Below are 18,616 nucleotides of genomic sequence, written 5' to 3'. Positions count from 1 at the left end.
ATTGAATGGTTCAAGGCCAGGATGCCAACATAATTTCATCTAACACAGGATGAGGTACTTCTGTCCAAGGCAATGCATCACTAAGATGTGGTAGACTAATATATAATTCTAAATGTCTGGGTTGTTTTATGAGAGGAACTAAAACAAGACCAGTTCAAATTCAGTAGACAGTTAATTTAATAGTTTATTATTTTGATGACATTTACAAAATTTCCAGTTTTAAAGTCCAGACACATAGGAAAACAATTAATCTAGAACATATTTTAAGCACCTATAATGAAAGAATATCAGCCAGGGGAAACAGAGTACCTCTTCCAATAGTACTTTATTTGATATAACTGAAAAACAAAACAAAACAAAACAAAAACAAAATAAAATTGAAAGAATGAAAACTTGTTATTACTGTGAAATAAAAGGAAAATCAAAATTATTATTTTCATTTTTTAATTAACAGTTGAACAAGGTTTCTATTTTTTTTTCCCCCACCAAAATCACCTCTCTTCTATCTTATTTATTTTTTTATGGATTTGATTTTCTTTTGCTGTGCTACGCATCCATACTAAAATTTATACTTTGTTTAATATTAATCCAATAACAATGCTGTAATTTAAAATCTAAGAAAATAAAATAGGCAACATTTTTTTCTTTTTGTTAATGCAACAGTTCCCTTTTAAAAACTCATCAATCACCCTAGCCCAAAGACAGACTCAGCAGCTGATCATCAGCATACTTAAAGTCCATTTAATGCTTGCTACTCTAGTGATATCGACTGAAAAGGCGCATTCGAATTATTGTGGAAAAGATACAGCCTCATCCTTTCTCTTGCACTGGTGCACATCTGATTGCTGTTCAGGAACCTAACACAGCAGAAAATTACTCTTTCATTTTGGTTTTCTACTGCTGTTTAGCTTCTTGAGCTGGTTCAAAGCAGCTGAACTGCTCATGAAACAACATTGCTCTCGTAGAATTATTAAGCAGAATCCAGGAGGCAAAAAGTAGCTAATTTTATTATTATTATAACAAAAACTTTCCTGCAAAGCTAAAGCTTATTGTGATTTTCGTCAGGTCTCCTTCACTCAATATAAGCTTTGAAGAACAACATGATGAAACTTGTTCAAAAATGTATACATCTTGGGGAAACTTATGATGTTATTCCACAACATAGCTGGAAGATTTCATTCTGCAACTTTTATACTATCATCAGTACCACTAAAACATTATCACACCATCACAGCTACAACACAAGTATCTTACCTGAATCAGAGTAACTTGAACCCAAAAAAGAACTTGTAAGTGTTTCATCCATGTTAACGTGTAGAATGTAAACATATCACACCAATTATAAGCATATTAAAACATTTGTAAAGTTCCCCACCTACCATGCTTCTTCCCAGCATCATTTCACAGAATCACAGAATCACAGAATCACAGAATCACAGAACCGTAGGGGTTGGAAGGGACCTCGAAAGATCATCAGGTCCAACCACATTGCCAAAGCAGGTTCCTCAGAGCAGGTTGCCCAGGTAGGCATCCAGACAGGCCTTGAATATCTCCAGAGAAGGAGACTCCACAACCTCCCTAGGCAGCCTGTTCCAATGCTCCGTCACCCTCACCGTGAAGTTCTTTCGCATGTCAGTGCGGAACTTCCTGTGTTCTAACTTGCAGCCATTGCCCCTTGTCCTATCCCCACAAACCATTGAGAAGAGGTTGGCTACACCTCTGTCCCCCACCCCTCAGATATTTATATACACTGAGGAGATCCCCTCTCAGTCTTCTCTTCTCCAGGCTGAGCAGACCCAGGTCTCTCAGCCTTTCCTCGTAAGGAAGACGCTCCAGGCCCTGTATCATCTTTGTGGCCCTCCGCTGGACTCTTTCCAGGAGATCCCTGTCTTTCTTGTACCAGGGAGCCCAGAACTGAACACAGTACTCCAGGTGAGGCCTGATCAGGGCAGAGTAGAAGGGGAGGATCACCTCCCTTGACCTGCTGACCACATTCCTTTTAATGCACGCCAGGATGCCATTAGCCCTCTTGGCCACAAGGGCACAGTGCTGGCTCGTGGTCAACCTGTCATCCACCAGGACCCCCAGGTCCTTCTCCTCAGAGCTCCTCTCCAGCAGGTCGTCCCCCACCCCATACTGACACATGTGGTTGTTCCTTTCCAGGTGCAGGACTCTACACTTGCTCTTATTAAATCTCATTTGGTTTCTTCACCAAATTTAATTCACTTTACACAACCACAGTTCCCAGAAATGTTAATCTGCTCTCTACGTGTACCCTTTCCAGCTTATGTTACTTATTTTGAGAATAAGCATGAACAAGTTCAATAAATACATGCACATTTCATAGAATTCATAGAATCATAGAATGGTTTAGGTTGGAATGGACCTTAAAGATCACCTTGTTGCAACCCCCTTGCCATAGGCAGGGACATCTCCCACTAAATCAGGTTGCTTAAAACCCCATCCAACCTGGCCTAGAACACTTACAAGGATGGGACATCCACAACTGCTGGGGGCAACCTGTTCCAGTGCCTCACCACACTCTGGGTGAGGAATTTCCTCCTAATCTCTAATTTAAATCTCCCGTCATTCCCCCTTCTCCTATCACTATACTCCCTGATAAAGAGTCCCTTCCCAGCTTTCCTGTAGGCTTTCTTTAGGTGCTGTAAGGCTGCTTTAAGGTATCCTCAGAGCCTTCTCTTCCTTAGGCTGAACAACCCCAACTCTCTCAGGCTGTCTTCATAGGAGAGGTGCTCTAGATCTTTGACCATCGTCATGGCCCTCTTTTACACTCATTCTAATACATCCATGGGCTTATTGTGCGGGGGGGGGGGGGGGGGGGGGGGGTTGGGGGGGGGCGGGAAGAGCTGAAGTATCAGAACAGGGGGGAGGATCACCTCCCTCGAGCTGCTGGCTATGTTACGTTTGATGCAGCCCAGGATACAGTTGGCTTTCTGGGTTACAAGTGCACATTGCTGGCTCATGTTGAACTTCTCATCCACCAACAGCCCCAGGTCTTTCTCTCCTCAGTTTTGCCCTCAATCCATTCTCCACCCAGCCTGTATTTGTTCTTGGAGTTGCCCCGACCTAGATACAGGACCTTGCACTTGGCTTTGAACCTCATGAGATTCTCACAGGCCCACCTCTCAAGCCTGTCAAGAGCCATTGGGTGGCATCTCTCCCTTCCCTACAGCATGTTGACAGCACCACACAGCTCAGTGTTACTTGCTTAAGGTGCACTTGATACCACTGTCCATGTCACTGTCAAAGATGTTAAACAGTGCCAGTCCAAAGTAGGCATAGAAATCCAAAAAGTAACCTTTTCCAAATGTTGCCTACTTTGTGAAAATGTAGCTCCATCACCACTACTCTAATAAAATTGAAATGAAAGTGAATCTAGATAAATCTAAAAAAGGTGATATAAAGAGCTTTTTTTTCCGACAAAATAAACCAAACCATTTTAAATTGTGACAATTCATAAATATTTTTATATAAGCATATATAAACATATATTTATGTTTCAAAGATATTAAAAGTTTAAAACATAATTTAAATTTTATTGAAAATACTGCGGTAGGCTTTGTCTTCTTGTATTTCCATCTTTTAATCAATATGCTATTTGTTCTCTGTTAATATGCTATTTGTTCTATGTTAATATGTTCTCTCTATTTATTCAACAGACATGAAATACTTACATCTATTTTACGTGTTGGGAATTGGCACAAAGGGTATGGACATGAGTCCGTGGAACAGTTGTTCGATCTGAGTTTGTCTTAAGCAACCAGGAGTAGGCCTCAGCAAATCCCATGGCCTGCTGTAGCTGAGCAAACCAAGCTACCAGGGTAACTATGAGAAGCTCCCATGACAATGATTCCCACGTCGCCCAATCGAGGAATTCAGAAAAATATTGTTACCAGCAGCTGGCTTCAAGGACAAGATCTATGTGACTGCTAATCACAAGGGGGTTGTTTTCTTGACTGCTAATCACAAGGGGGGTTGTTTTCTTCTAGTTGTTTTGTCTGAGTGCTTTTGACCAATAATCTTGTGTGAAACACTGTCCACCCCTGTTAAGTTCACCATAAAAGTTAGGCTATCCGGGCAATAAAATAGAGCATGATCTGACTCTACTGGTGTCTGTCGTGCTTTCGGCCGTGCTTCTAGCAACATGTACACATCTCATCTTTGCAGTTACAGTTTTTAATTACTCTTGAAGTTATTTTTAAAGTATTTTATTTTATTTTATTTTATTTTATTTTATTTTATTTTATTTTATTTTATTTTATTTCCTCTTTGGTGGTACTGAATTCATCCAGGTGTATGGAGCTCTGTTTGTGTGATGTTCTGGATACAAAGATTTGCTATATCTAGAAAGACATAAGCATGTACATGATATCACTGCTGATATGCTGCATATGCTTTCTTGAATACACAGAGCAAGGTCATTTCCAATGTCAATGAATGAAATAATTTCAGAAGTCTGCAGTATTCTATTGCAGTGCTATGGCACCAAAGATCCTAGAAACAATCTCACTCTGTGAAATACCCACCGAGGGCTTTTTAATTTTTTTTTTTTTCTTAAAATGTCTCCCTTAGTATTTCAGTAGCTTTACACAATAGCAAGTTGCATTGGAAGTGTTCAATTCATATTCATTCCTTGTTGTTAGAGGAAAGAACAAAGGGATCTCAACTTGTCAGTTCTGAGGCCCACACTGAGATCCAGTCTGCTGGTCCCTCAGGCCAAACCTAGACCAGCTAAATTTTTTTTTGTTTGTTTTGTTTTGTTTCATGGCCACAGGGTCATTAATTTTGAATGTTAAGAAACCCAGCTGCAAACTGAGCAGGATAGTAATTTCAAAACAATTATCTGCTGAATCAGACAATATTAAGGAACCAAGGGATGAAAACTGAAAATACTGATGCTTCCCTTCCATGTCCTATGTCCTAATGTCCTTCCAGAGTAGTCCTGAAGGACTGCCTTGCTTCTTTGTCTAGGCTGTTTTACAGAGTATCCTACCTAAGTCTGTGAGAGACCTCTGTCAGGAGGCTGTTTCCAGAGGAGTTTTGTAACCCAGAAGTCCATTAAAGTGAGTGGAAGACAGAGCAACAGCAAGACCCCACCCTGAGGGGACACACTGTAGAGGGAGTATATATGTTTTGAAGTATTTTTTATTTTTTTTTTCTTCTATCTTTCCTAAAGGTCGTTTTTTTTTTTGTTTGTTTGTTTGTTTGTTTGTTTGTTTTTGTCTCAGTTTTTCTCTCTGAAAGAAGCAGACATGCATCAAAGCTCTGGTTCATCTGGAGTACTGCTACACTAAGGTACCAGTATTGCAGAAATAGTGCATATTCTTTTGGAGCTTTTCATCTCCTTTTCATTAATGACTCTTTCATGTAAAAAGCAAACATATCTGGCATACTGAACTGCTTTCCCAACATAACATTTAAAATTGCTTTCTGATTTGCCATGGCTTCTTTTGGAAACAACCCTATGAATGATTGTACTATGCTTGTAAATTTCTTTTTCTTAATATTGACTTCTTCCTCTGTTTATTTAAGGCTTTAAATATGCTGTCCCATAAGTTGGGCTAAAGAGGTCCATGGCCCTTACCAAGTAAATGTTTTGCTGGCTAATTAAATATTTCACTCTACCAGACTGATTTATGATTAGCTCTAATGAGTTTGACTATAATCTTGGGGTTAGTTGGGGTTAGGCAATAGTTACTGCATTTATCATTTGATGAAATGAACAACTTTGTCATAAGAAAGAATTGACTGAAAAAGATTCAAGGTTAATCAAAGACAGGATCTTGTTATTTGCAGTGTCTAGCTCTATTTTTATTTTTATTTCATTTAAAAAAAAAAAGCTTGAAGAATTCTGTTATTCAAATATTGAATCTTTTTCATGCATGATATATGTGTTCCTAGAGCTGGCCAGTCACTCTTCTTTGGCTAATTTTAAAGACAAAGAATAAAAATGTATTTCTCTCTAAATTTATTCTTATTTTGAGCTCAGAGAGTTATATTTCAGGATTTAAGTGTGTTTCTAAGGTTTAACATTTCCTTCTTATTATTAACTTTAATTCTTGATGTTTCTGAGATTCATATAAATGTTAAATCTCTTTTTTCTTTTTTTTTTTTAATTTTAATCTAAATTCGTAGCCTCAATGACTCCCTTTGGCATTTTTATACAGATAAATGACAATAAATGAGCCTTACACCTTTGAAAATTCATTTCTTTGTTCATGAGCACAGACTTTAAAGCCAGAAGGAGCCATTATAATCATCTAGACTTTCTGCAGCTATGAAACCCATAGTAATTTTACACAGCTTCTTTTTGAATAATAATGTCTTTTAAATCAGTCTTAATTAAAAAATTCTCCAGAGACAAAGAATCCACCATAATTCCCATTTCTTGAGTTATGAGTTTCAGTCTAGCTTTCATTCCCCACTCAGTATTCTAAATGCATTTTATTGTGCTCAACTTTTATTTGTCTTTTAGGCTACAAAGGACTGCTTCCTTTCTTTGCCTTGTATCTGATGATATACCTAAGAGGATTTTGTCTGCAGAGATCAAAAAATCAAAGTGTTTTTTTTTTTTTTTTCCAAAGTTAACATTTCAAGTGAGTAAATTATTTTGCATAGCTTCTGTTTTTGCCTGAATTCAGCTTTGCTAAATTTATCCTTTATTTAGCAGATTCTGCTAAAATTTATCCACAGGTCTTTATTTAACTTTTGACTTTTCGAGGTCAAAGGAAACATGATTCAAAAGCACTATTTTAGAGGGCAAGATATGACTTCAGAATTTTACAAATAAAAATAATGTTTCTCAGGTATTAACTGTCAAATACATAATACCAGCATCACTAAGCACCAGTTATTTCCATCTTATCTCTTTAGAACATCTCTTTAGAACACATTAGGAGCAACTACCCATCCAAAAACATCTTGTCATGATCATACATGAGCAAAACTCCCAAAACCAAGGCATAACTAGAATAAATAATTATTTTGGCTTATAAATTTAATATCTCATCTGTAATTATGACTCCTTTCTCACTTACATTCCTCTTTAAATGTAAAAGATGATCTTCATACCAAAAAATAAACAAATAAAAATATATATTTTTAAAAAGAACAGATAGAAAAAATAGCTGAAAATTTGTTTTGCATTCAGTCCAAAATGAGCATCTCATGTTGAAATAGTATCATTTCAATGAGATAAGAAGGAATATGAATCAAATGTCCCAAAACAATCACGAATTTAATCCCAGACTACATTCACCTTTTTAAAGAATGATAGAATCATAAGATTGGAAGGGACCTTAAAGATCATCTTGTTCCAACCCCCCTACCATGGGCAGGGATACCCCCCACTAGACCAGCTTGCTCAAAGACCCATCCAATCTGGCCTTGAACACTTCCAGGAATGGGACATCCACAACTGCTCTGGGCAACCTCACCACCCTCAGAGTAAAGGATTTGCTCCTAATATCTAATCTAAATCTCTTTTAGTTTAAAGCCATTACCCTTTGTCCTACCATTACACTCCCTGACAAAGATTCCCTCCTCAGGTCTGCTCTCAATCCATTCTTCGCCCAGCCTGTATGTGTACTTGGGATTGCCCTGACCAAGATGCAGGACCTTGCGCTTGACCTTGTTGAACCTCATGAAGTTCTCACAGGCCCACCTCTCAAGCCTTTCAAAGTCCCTATGGATAGTATATTGACCGCATCACACAGCTTTCTGTCATTGGCAAGCTTTCTAAGCGTGCACTCAACCCCACTGTCCATGTCATCAACAAAGATATTAAACAGCATCAGTCCCAGTACTGACCCCCGAGGAACACCACTTGTCACTGATCCCTACTTGGATGTTGAGCTGTTCACTGCAACTCTTTGAGTGCAACCATCCAGCCAATTCCTTATCCACTGAGTGGCCCATCCATCAAATCCATGTCTCCCCAAATTTAGAGACAAGGATATCATGGGGGACAGTGTCAAATGCTTTGCATAAGTCCTGATAAATTATGTCAGTTGCTTTTCCCTTATCCACCAATGCTATTACCCCATCATAGAAGATCACCAGATATGCCAGGCCCTTAGTGCTTAGTGAAGCCATGTTGGCTGCCACCGGTTACCTCCTTATTTTCCATGTGCCTTAGCATAAATTCTGTGATTCTGTGTGATAGTTTCCAGTAGGATCGGCTCCATGATCTTGCCAGGCTCAGAGGTGAGACTGACTGGCCTGTAGTTTCCCAGGTCTTCCTTTTTTCCCTTTTTAAAAATTGGGGTAATCTTTTCTCTCTTCCAGTCAATGGGAATTTCACTAGTCTGCCTTGACTTTGCATATATGATGGACAGTGACTTAGCAACTACATCTGCCAGTTCCCTCAGGACCCATGGATGAATTCATCAGGGCCCATGGACTTGTGTACCTTTAGGCACCTTAGCTAGTCTTGAACCCTACCATCTCCTGCAGTGGGTGGTTCATCATTCTGCCAATCCCTTTGCCTTCTAGGGCCTGGACTATGTGGTGAGAGTTCTTGTCAGTGAAGAGTGAGGGAAAAAACATCATTGAGTAACTCAGCTTTCTCCATATCCCAGGTGACCAGGAATCCCACTTTCTTGTGGAAAGGGTCCACAATTTCCCTAACCTTCCTTTTGTCACTGGTGTACCTATAGAATCCTTTGTTGTTGCCCTGATGTCCCTGGTGAAATTTAATTCTAATAAGGCTTTGGATTTCTTAACCTGTACCCTGGTTCATCGGACAATGTCTCTGCATCCATCCCAGGATATCTGTCCTTTCTTCCACCATCTGTAGAACTCCTTTTTCTGTCTGAGTTTAGCCAGGAGCTCCTTGTTCATTCTTTCAGGCCTCCTGGTGTTTTTGTCCAACTTCCTCTTTGTTGGGATGCTCCTGAGCTTGGAGGAGGTGATCCTTGAATATTATCCGTCTTTCTTGGGCCCCTCTTCTCTCCATTGGTAATTTACCAAGCAGAACCCTGAAGAGGCCAAAATCTGCTCTCTCAAAGTCCAACATAGCAAGCTCACTGTGCTCCCTCCTCGCTGCTCTCTGAATGCAAAACTTCACCATTTCACTATCAGTGTAATTAAGGCTGTCCTTGAGCTTCACATTACCCACCAGCTCCTCCTTGTTGGTAGGAATGAGGTCTGGCATAGCACCTCTCCTTGTTGGTTCCTCTATCACTTGGAGAAGGAAGTTGTCGTCAAAGCATACCAGGAACCTCCTGGATTGTCACTCTTGCTGTGCTGTCACTCTACAGATATTGGAGTGGTTGAAGTCCCCCACAAAGACCAGGGCTTGTGAACTTGAGGCTGCTTCTATCTGTTTATAGAGGGCCTCATCAGCTTTGTCTTCCTGATCAGGTGGCCTCTAGCCCACTTATACCCACTATGTCACCTGTCCCCACACTTCCTTTAATCCCGATCCATCAGCTCTCTGTCAGCTTCTTAACCATTCCCAGGAGGAGCTCCATGCCCTCCATCTGTTCATTGACATAGAAGGTGACGCCCCCTCCTCATCTCCCCTGCCTGTCCTTTCTGAAGAGCCTGCATCCTTCCATTTCAACACTCCATTCACGGGAGCCATTCCACTATGTCTCTGTACTGCCAATGAGGTCATAGCCCTGCATGTGTTCATACATCTCTAACTCCTCTTATTTATTCCCCATGCTACGTTTGTTAGCATAAGACATTCGAGTTGGGCTCCTGATGAAGATGACCTAATGTCCGGAGTGGCCAGAATTCCTTTGTTCTGCTCTTCAGGTGCTCTCCTGCTGACCCATGACCCTTCTTCAAGGACTGGGTGTCTATTGCTGAGAGAAGCGCGATGGACTGAGATTCCCCTCCCTCAACAACTCTAGTTTGAAGTCCTCTTCACCAGCTTGGCCAGCCTGTGACCAAAGATGGACTTCGCCTGCTCTGACTTGTGACCCCATTGGCCCCCATCAGACCAGATTTCTCAAAGTGACTCCCATGGTCTAAGAAGCCAAACCCCTCCTTGTCTGTGGCACCAGTCCTACAACCATCTGTTGATTCACCAGACTTGACTGACCCTTTCAATCCCCTCCCCTTTGACCAGCAAGACTGATGAAAAAACTGCCTGCACTCTTGAGTCCCTTATCGCTGTTGCCAGGGCTCTAAAATCCCTCATGACACTACTCAGACTGCTCTTGGCTGCATCACTGGTGCCCATGTGGAACAATAGCAGCAGATAATAGTCTTTAGGCTGTATGAGGTTTGGCAGTCTCTTGGTGACACACCTAACACGAGCCCCAGGTAAGCAGCAGACTTCCCTCAAGAGCAGATCGGGTTGGCAGACAGACACCTCCCTCCCTCTCAGGAGAGAATCTTCTACTATTGACACCCATCGCCTTTTCTTAGTTGGACTGGTTGTTATGCAGGGAGCAGACTGGGCTGCCTTACCCAGCCACATGCCCCTGCAACGGATCTTTGAGGGGTGTCCACGGTTGTAGTGGGTTTACGTGGCAAGGTTTTGGTAGCAGGGGGCCATAGGGGTGGTTTCTGTGAGAAGGATCTAGAAGCTGCCCCATGTTTGGGAAGGGCCCCACTGCTGACCAGAGCCGAGCCAATAAGTGATGTTGTTTTGCGCCTCTGTGAGAGCATATTTAAGACAGGGAAAAAAACAGTGTGCCATACAGCAGCTGGGAGAGTGAGAGGAGTGAGGAACAGTCTTGCAGGTGCCAAGGTCAGTGAAGAAGGAGGGGGAGAGGTGCTCCAGGCACCAGAGCAGAAGCCCCCTGTGGCCTGTGGTGAGGACCATGGTGAAGCAGGATGTCCCCCTGCAGCCCATGGAGTACCATGGAGGAGCAGGATTCCATGCTGCAGCCCGTGGAGGAGACCATGGTGGAGCAGGTGGCCCTGCACCGATGGAGGTTGCCACCTGTGGAAGACCCCTGCCGGAGCTGGACCTGTAGCCCGTGGAGAGGAGACCACGCAGGAGCAGGTGACCTGGCAGGAGCTGCTGCCCGTGGGGGATCCAGGTTGGAGCAGTTTTCTCCTGAGGGATGGACCCCGTGGTACGGAACCATATCTGGAGCAGTTCTGGAAGAGCTGCTGCCTGTGGGAAGGCAGATCAGTTCTTCAAGGACTGCATCCCGTGGGTGGGACCCAACAGCACAGGGGGCGAGAGTGACCTAGAAGGAGTGGCAGAGAAGCGCTGTAGACTGACCATAACCCCCATTCCCCTATTCCCCTGCACTGCTCGGGGGGAGGAGGTAGAAGAGGGTGGATGGGGGGGGGAAGGTGCTTTTGGTATCTTTCCTTTGTTTCTCACTTCTCTAGCTTGTTAGTAATGAGCAATAAATCTTACTATCTCCCTATGCCGAGTCTGTTTTGCCCATTACAATAATTACTGCGTGATCGTCTTGTCCTTATCTCAACCTTTGAGCCCTTTTCATCGTATTTTCTCCCCATTCCTCTTTGAGGAGGGGGAGTGAGAGAGTGGCTTTGGTGGAGCTCAGCTGCCTACTCAAGCAGAACCACCACACACCCCTCAAGTCTGCAGAGGGCAGTAACCAAGTACCTAAAGACATTTTGGGGTTGTAAATAGTATTCCTTCTAGTACAATCTGATTTTCACTAGCCTCTTTTTTTTATTGTTAGAAATTATTGTTATTCTTGTTACTATTATTATTCTACTATGGTACTATTTTTCCTTTATGGCTTAACGACCTAATATCATGTTCTTAAGCCCAAAAAAGCTCCAGAATAAGACAGGTAACAAATCTACATGGATGGTTCGGTGTCAGGTTGCTAACAGGAATTATAAAGATGCAGCTTGTTCCCTTTTGATCAGTACTGATTAGATGTGTTGAGTGTTGTACATTTTCCTCAGTTAAGATTGCATCTCAACAAACTATAGCCTACACACTAGCAAGATGGCTCCACAACATTTCTTTCTGCATCTTCCTAAACTAACACTTTCATGATGATTCTGGTTCTCTTGGGAGAAGAAAAAAAAAAAAAAAGTAAGAGGAACTACCACCACCTTGAACTTTGAAGTCAAGACAGGGTCTGGCATTTATTATTATTATTATTATTATTATTATTATTATTATTATTATTATTATTATTATTATTATGTAAGGAGAGAATGGTATCACTCTCTACAGGTTGCTGAAATTTGAAACTAAAAAATAATTCAGATCCAGAAAAAAATAGGTACACTATCAAATAGTGTTTTTCCTTCTTGCATCTGAGAAAGTCAGAATTTTTATGTATATGTTTTCACTGATGATGACAAATCAGTCATTATAGTAATACCACAGATGCAAATAAAATAAAAAGTGGAAATAAATAAAGCAAAAAGCAGTTCTGCAAGCAACCATGCTTCTCCAAGAAGGTGCTTTGTGGATGAATCTGACAGTAGCTAGAATTAAAATGCCATATAAACATAAGCATGAAATATTTTCTTAAGGAACATAATTTCATCTAATTATTCTTGGCATTTATTACCTATTGAATCTGTATTCCAACTCCAAATGAGCAGCTTATTTTTAATTCATTGGATTCATCTGTGCTTTTTTATTTTTAATATAAAAGGCAGAACACAAAAAATCCAGTGTAGGCAGATGCCAATTTTAATATAATGTTCTACTTTGGGGACTTCACTAGCTGTATGGGTTACCCATTAATGCCACTCAAACTTTGTAATTGACAGTAAATAATTCTCTCACCGTCACCCACTGCCATTCACTAAAAGAAGCCATATCACAATAAAACTAATTGAATTTGAAATGGTAGAAAACAAATCAAGTACTTCAGATACCTCAGATGTCTGTTAAAGAAAGAAAATTAAAACCACCTCCTAAATACTGATGAAAGAAAGCTTATTTTTCAAGTAAATATATTTCTTAGTATGGAGACCTAAATATTATTTATAACATTCAAAGTGATTCAGAGTCAGGGACGTATGAACAGCTATTAGAGATTAAGAAAACAAAAGTAACTGATTTAAAATTTGGGTGTTTTAACCAAATATATTTAAACAGCAAATGTCCTGAATACAAGACAAATGTCATCCTAATCCAAAGACTATCCACTAAGTCCACATTCCACCTGATTTTTAGATTAGTGTTGTTCCCCTCCAGTTGTCAGTACTTTTTTTGTTACCTAAGCATGTCTTTCTTTTGATGTACAAATACAAAGGTACTCCTGTTTATAATTTTCTTTTCCAGAAAGCCATAATAGTTAAAATTTGAGGCTGTCAAGTTTTGAAAAGCTTTGTCAAAACCAATCAGTTTTACCAACATAGAAAATACACAATCCAGTTAAAGACTCTGTCCTTCCCTATATCTCTATATCTGTATATCAGTCTTGCTTTAGTCTATTTTATTATTCCTCTGAAATCTCAGCCTAAAATATTTGGCAAAGGCCCATTGTTATTATAAACTGTCAGAATACTTAATAAACATTTGCCTAGAGTTTCCTGACAAAATTTTTTTCATAGCTGATTTAAAGGGTATACATAGGAAAATTTTCACATCATTAACAATACACATTCTGTGTTTTCTACTGATTGTATAGGTGGCCTAGAAAAAACAACAAACTTGTATTTCAGGTGCTGCTACGTGATACAAGGCTCTGCACAAATACAAATCTCATTCTGCTTACTCAAGTGTGTCCAGAAATGGCAAAGGAACAGGGGAGTGGGGCTCAGCTGAAGTTCTCATCCATCCACCTCCAGCCACCACCACCAGAGTGCTGCACACTCTGGGACAGAAGGTGTTGTGATCTCAGACTGGGTCTCATCCACCTCAGACAGTAGTGCAAAGACCTGGCACTCAGCCTCATAATAAGTTCTGGAAGGACAGCTGCATGAGGATCTTCATGAGTTATGAATGCTCTGGCATTCAGAAGTGCAAACACAAATTCCTAAGTTGGACCTGCACAGCTGTCTCAGAGTACTGCAACAGGAAGAGACCCCTCATACGTAAAAAGGATGATGGTAAAATAGGAAAGTATTTTTGTCAATGACAGGAAACATATATTCACTTACATATTCACAACCTATACATTCACTTATAAATGGCTAATGAGGCTTGTTTAGCCTTTGTATATAGCTAAGCTAATTTTTTATCTAATTACATGTATAATGAGAATTTATTATCAAAGCCCCCTAGGATTCCTCCCTCTTCCTAAACAATTTGTTGTTGTTTCCATTGTTTTTAGAATTTTTTAGAATACCTGTATAATTTTTCCAATCCTGCTGTGGCAGATGGTCTTGTTAGTCACTGATAATCTACTCTCTTTTGTAAACTAATAACATAGGTGAATAGAAAAAGTTCTATCATCACTATTTCATAAAATAGAACTTTTTATTTGTATTTTTCATATAAGAACATCTGATACATTTATAAGTAAAGCTACAAATAAAATAATAATAATAATAATAATAATAATAATAATAATAATAATAATAATAATAATAAAAACACATGTAAATTCCATGTGACGTTTTACATCATAATGGCTACCACTTTAAAAATCCCCATTTTTGCAATTTTCTCACTAAGGTCCTAAACTAAATGTTAATTGATAAATTAACATTTATTATGTTAATAAATTTTTGCTATGAAATTTGTCTGCAATAAAAGTGAACAGAAAGAGGGAGATGATAGCTGAATTTATCTATGAATAAAATTCATCAAAGCATATCCTATAAAGAAGTTTACAGTCAATGAAATCACAAGTGTCTTACTGAGGCCCATTTGTACCCTGAAATCCTGAAATGTTGCCATCTAACAGAGCCTAACTTAATAGCAGATATTAAAACAAAGTGTAATGTCAGCGGGAGGAACAAAGTCAGAAGACAGTTGCCACTTAATTATAGTGTTCTGCCAGAAGTGAGCTAGTAAAAATATCTAACGTGAGGAACAAAAAAAAGCAATTAGAAGGGATTTTAAAAACAGCGCTGAAACACTTTGCTTCTTCCTCCAAGTTCTTTCCTGCTGAGAGCGAAACAACATGACAGCAAGGAAGGCACGAAGAGCAGCTGGCAGCCCAATAACATACTACAGCAGTCAATGCTGTCCACATGGTTCTCCACATGAGGTTTTTAGAGAATCCCAATACTGTAATCTATAATGCATTGCAAAAAAAAGGTATCGCTTTTCAAGGCCATTCTTCACAAAAGGGAAATACATGGTTAATGAGAAGAAAAAATGCTTTCCATTATACTTCTGTAAACCAGAAACTAAGAAAAGAACATCTTTAAAAAAAATTATTCCAAATCTTATCTATACCTGGCTGTAAGTGTTTAGATGATTTCCATATTAAAGAAGGAAAAAGAACAACAAAAAAAAAAGACTGATGGGAAAGATACCATGACATAAGATTACCACAAAACATTATTTTATAGCTGTTTATAATGTGCTTTAATAACAGTCTTGTAACGTTTATATGATCAGTGGGCATCCGTACAATTAGGGCACAATTGAGGAAGCTTGTGAAGAAATAGCTTATCATGATGTCATTCATTTAAAATTGTATCAGTAATTACTGAACAACTGGACTTTTAATGAGGTGTTAAATAGCAGTGTTTATTTAATAAGGAAGAAAATGATTATCACAACTAAAATATGACTAATACTTCAGCAGTTTAATATACAGCTTCATTTGGAATTTAAATATATTAATTGAAAGCTTTTCAATGTGTGGTTTTGTTTTTTTGTTTGTTTGTTTCTTTCTTTTTTTGACATTGTTGATAGGTTCCAGCTGAACAATACATTTTGCTCTAGCTTTTTAAAAAAGATTTGTTCCATAATTACTATGACTAGCAAATATTTATTAAGAAGGCTTTTGTCTTCTGTCTCTTATATGCAGTGCACTTGGTTACTTAATATTTGACCATGTTTTTTGTAGAATCAGTTTTGCCCTTTCCATATATTGACATTTAGGCTTTGCTTTGCTCTTCAAAGGACTTAAGACTAGTTATTTTCTGATATAAGAAAAAAACAAAACAAAACAAAACAAAACACACAAATGTTTGCAAGACTTGAACTGCAGTACATTCTGCCTTTATTTATTTATTCTTTTGTCCTCACCTTTCTTACAAAAGGAAAGCTATTTCATCATTCTGTACGATGGATCACTGATAAATTAGTTTTTCAGGGTGTTAAGATGGTAGCTAATATTTGAAACAAATGTAAATTAGAAAAAATAAGTTTCTACCCACATCTAAATTTTTTTAATATATTTTCAGAGAACAATTTATATGGGACCAAGGCATAAACTACTGTGTTTTGACATGTCATTTAGAATACATCATTTCTGAAGGCAGTTTGTGCTGAGTGCATGTTCTGTGTAATTGACACCTTTTTTTTTTTTTCTCTACATGTATATTCAACTTGCCCACTTGGCTTGTGCTTCTATAGGATGTGTTCTACCTTTAAACATTGTTAGAGTAGGTGTAAAATATCCTGAGTTTGATTCTCACTCATTTTTCTGTTTTATGTGAGCCATTGTCTAACTGCTGGAAAGAATCTACCTCAACAGAATTAAAATTCATCACATAGAAATAATTAATCAACATCTTTTCACATTGTACCTGCATTGACTTAAACACTAATGAAAAATCTGTTGTCTTTAGTGTCAAGAATGTATGAATCTAGACCAACTTTAGTTTAGAAGTTTCTCATTTTACTACCATAAAGCATCTTACTTTAAACTAGATTGTGGGTATTCAAATTTATATTCAAATGAGTTCAGTAGTTTTTACAATAAATGCTAATTGAATTAAATTGCTGTCTCTCTTTAGCAGTGTTAAATCAAAAGATAAATGTAAAGATAAAATGAGATTCATGACCTGTTTAAAAGTAATTTAAAAAATGCTTTATAAGATTTTTATTTATCCTGTAATATTTAAAAATATCACAGGAGTTGTTGTTGTTTGTTTGTTTTAAGTAGCAGACAATTGCTGTCTGTCTCACATCTATGGTTGAGGAAAGAGTAAAGGTAGCAGGTCATTTTCTACCAGACCACAACTCCATAGCACCTTTTTTAGTTGATATTTCACACAAGGTGATTATGAACTTTTAGGATTTGAATATCTGTCTGCTACAAGGAGATTATCAACTTATCCAGTACAGTTTGTCATCAGGTCATAACTAACTACTATCTGTCACTGTCTTACTCACCTTACTCACTTACTAGTAAGTTGGATGAAACAGCTTAGAGAGCTTTCATTATCTCTGAAGAAATCCTCTGGGATGTTTGGTCTGCAAGTAAGAATCACAGAATCACAGAATCACAGAATTTCTATGTTGGAAGAGACCTCAAGATCATCGAGTCCAACCTCTGACCTAACGCTAGCAGTCCCCACTAAACCATATCCCTAAGCTCTACATCTAAACGTCTTTTGAAGACTTCCAGGGATGGTGACTCCACCACTTCCCTGGGCAGCCTGTTCCAATGTCTAACAACCCTTTCAGTAAAGAAGTTCTTCCTAACATCTAACCTAAAACTCCCCTGGCTCAACTTAAGCCCATTCCCCCTCGTCCTGTCACCAGGCACGTGGGAGAACAGACCAACCCCCACCTCGCTACAGCCTCCCTTGAGGTACCTATAAAGAGCGATAAGGTCGCCCCTGAGCCTCCTCTTCTCCAGGCTGAACAAGCCCAGCTCCCTCAGCCGCTCCTCATAGGACTTGTTCTCCAGGCCCCTCACCAGCTTCGTCGCCCTTCTCTGCACCTGCTCAAGCACCTCGATGTCCTTCTTGTAGAGAGGGGCCCAAAACTGAACACAGTACTCGAGGTGCGGCCTCACCAGAGCTGAGTACAGGGGGACGATCACCTCCCTAGCCCTGCTGGTCACGCTGTTCCTGATACAAGCCAGGATGCCGTTGGCCTTCTTGGCCACCTGAGCACACTGCTGGCTCATATTCAGCCGACTATCCGCCATCACTCCCAGGTCCTTCTCTGCCTGGCAGCTCTCCAACCACTCATCTCCCAGCCTATAGCTCTGCTTGGGGTTATTGCGCCCCAGGTGCAGGACCCAGCACTTGGCCTTGTTGAACTTCATGCAGTTGACCTCAGCCCATCAGTGCAGCCTATCCAGATCCTCCTGCAGAGCTTTCCTACCCTCAAGCAGATCGACACACGTACCTAACTTGGTGTCATCTGCAAACTTACTGAGGGTGCACTCAATGCCCTCGTCCAGATCATCGATGAAGATATTAAAGAGGACCGGCCCCAGCACTGAGCCCTGGGGGACGCCAGTAGTGACTGGCCTCCAACTGGACTTGGCTTCATTCACCACGACTCTTTGGGCCCGGCTATCCAGCCAGTTTCTAACCCAACGAAGTGTGCGCCAGTCCAAGCCAAGAGCAGACAGTTTCTTGAGGAGAATGCTGTGGGAGACGGTGTCAAAAGCCTTGCTGAAGTCAAGGTAGACCACATCCACAGCCTTTCCCTCATCCACCCAGCACATCACTTTGTCATAGAAGGAGATCAGGTTCGTCAAGCAGGACCTGCCTTTCATAAACCCATGCTGACTGGGCCTGATCGCCTGCTTGCCCTGCAAGTGCTGCGTGAAGAAAACCTAACAGATAAAAATGAACAAAAAAAAAGAAATAATAA

The sequence above is a fragment of the Netta rufina genome (assembly GCF_964035555.1).
Source record: "Netta rufina genome assembly, chromosome: 2".
NCBI lineage: Eukaryota > Metazoa > Chordata > Aves > Anseriformes > Anatidae > Netta > Netta rufina.
Note: the sequence above shows the minus strand (reverse complement) of the source record.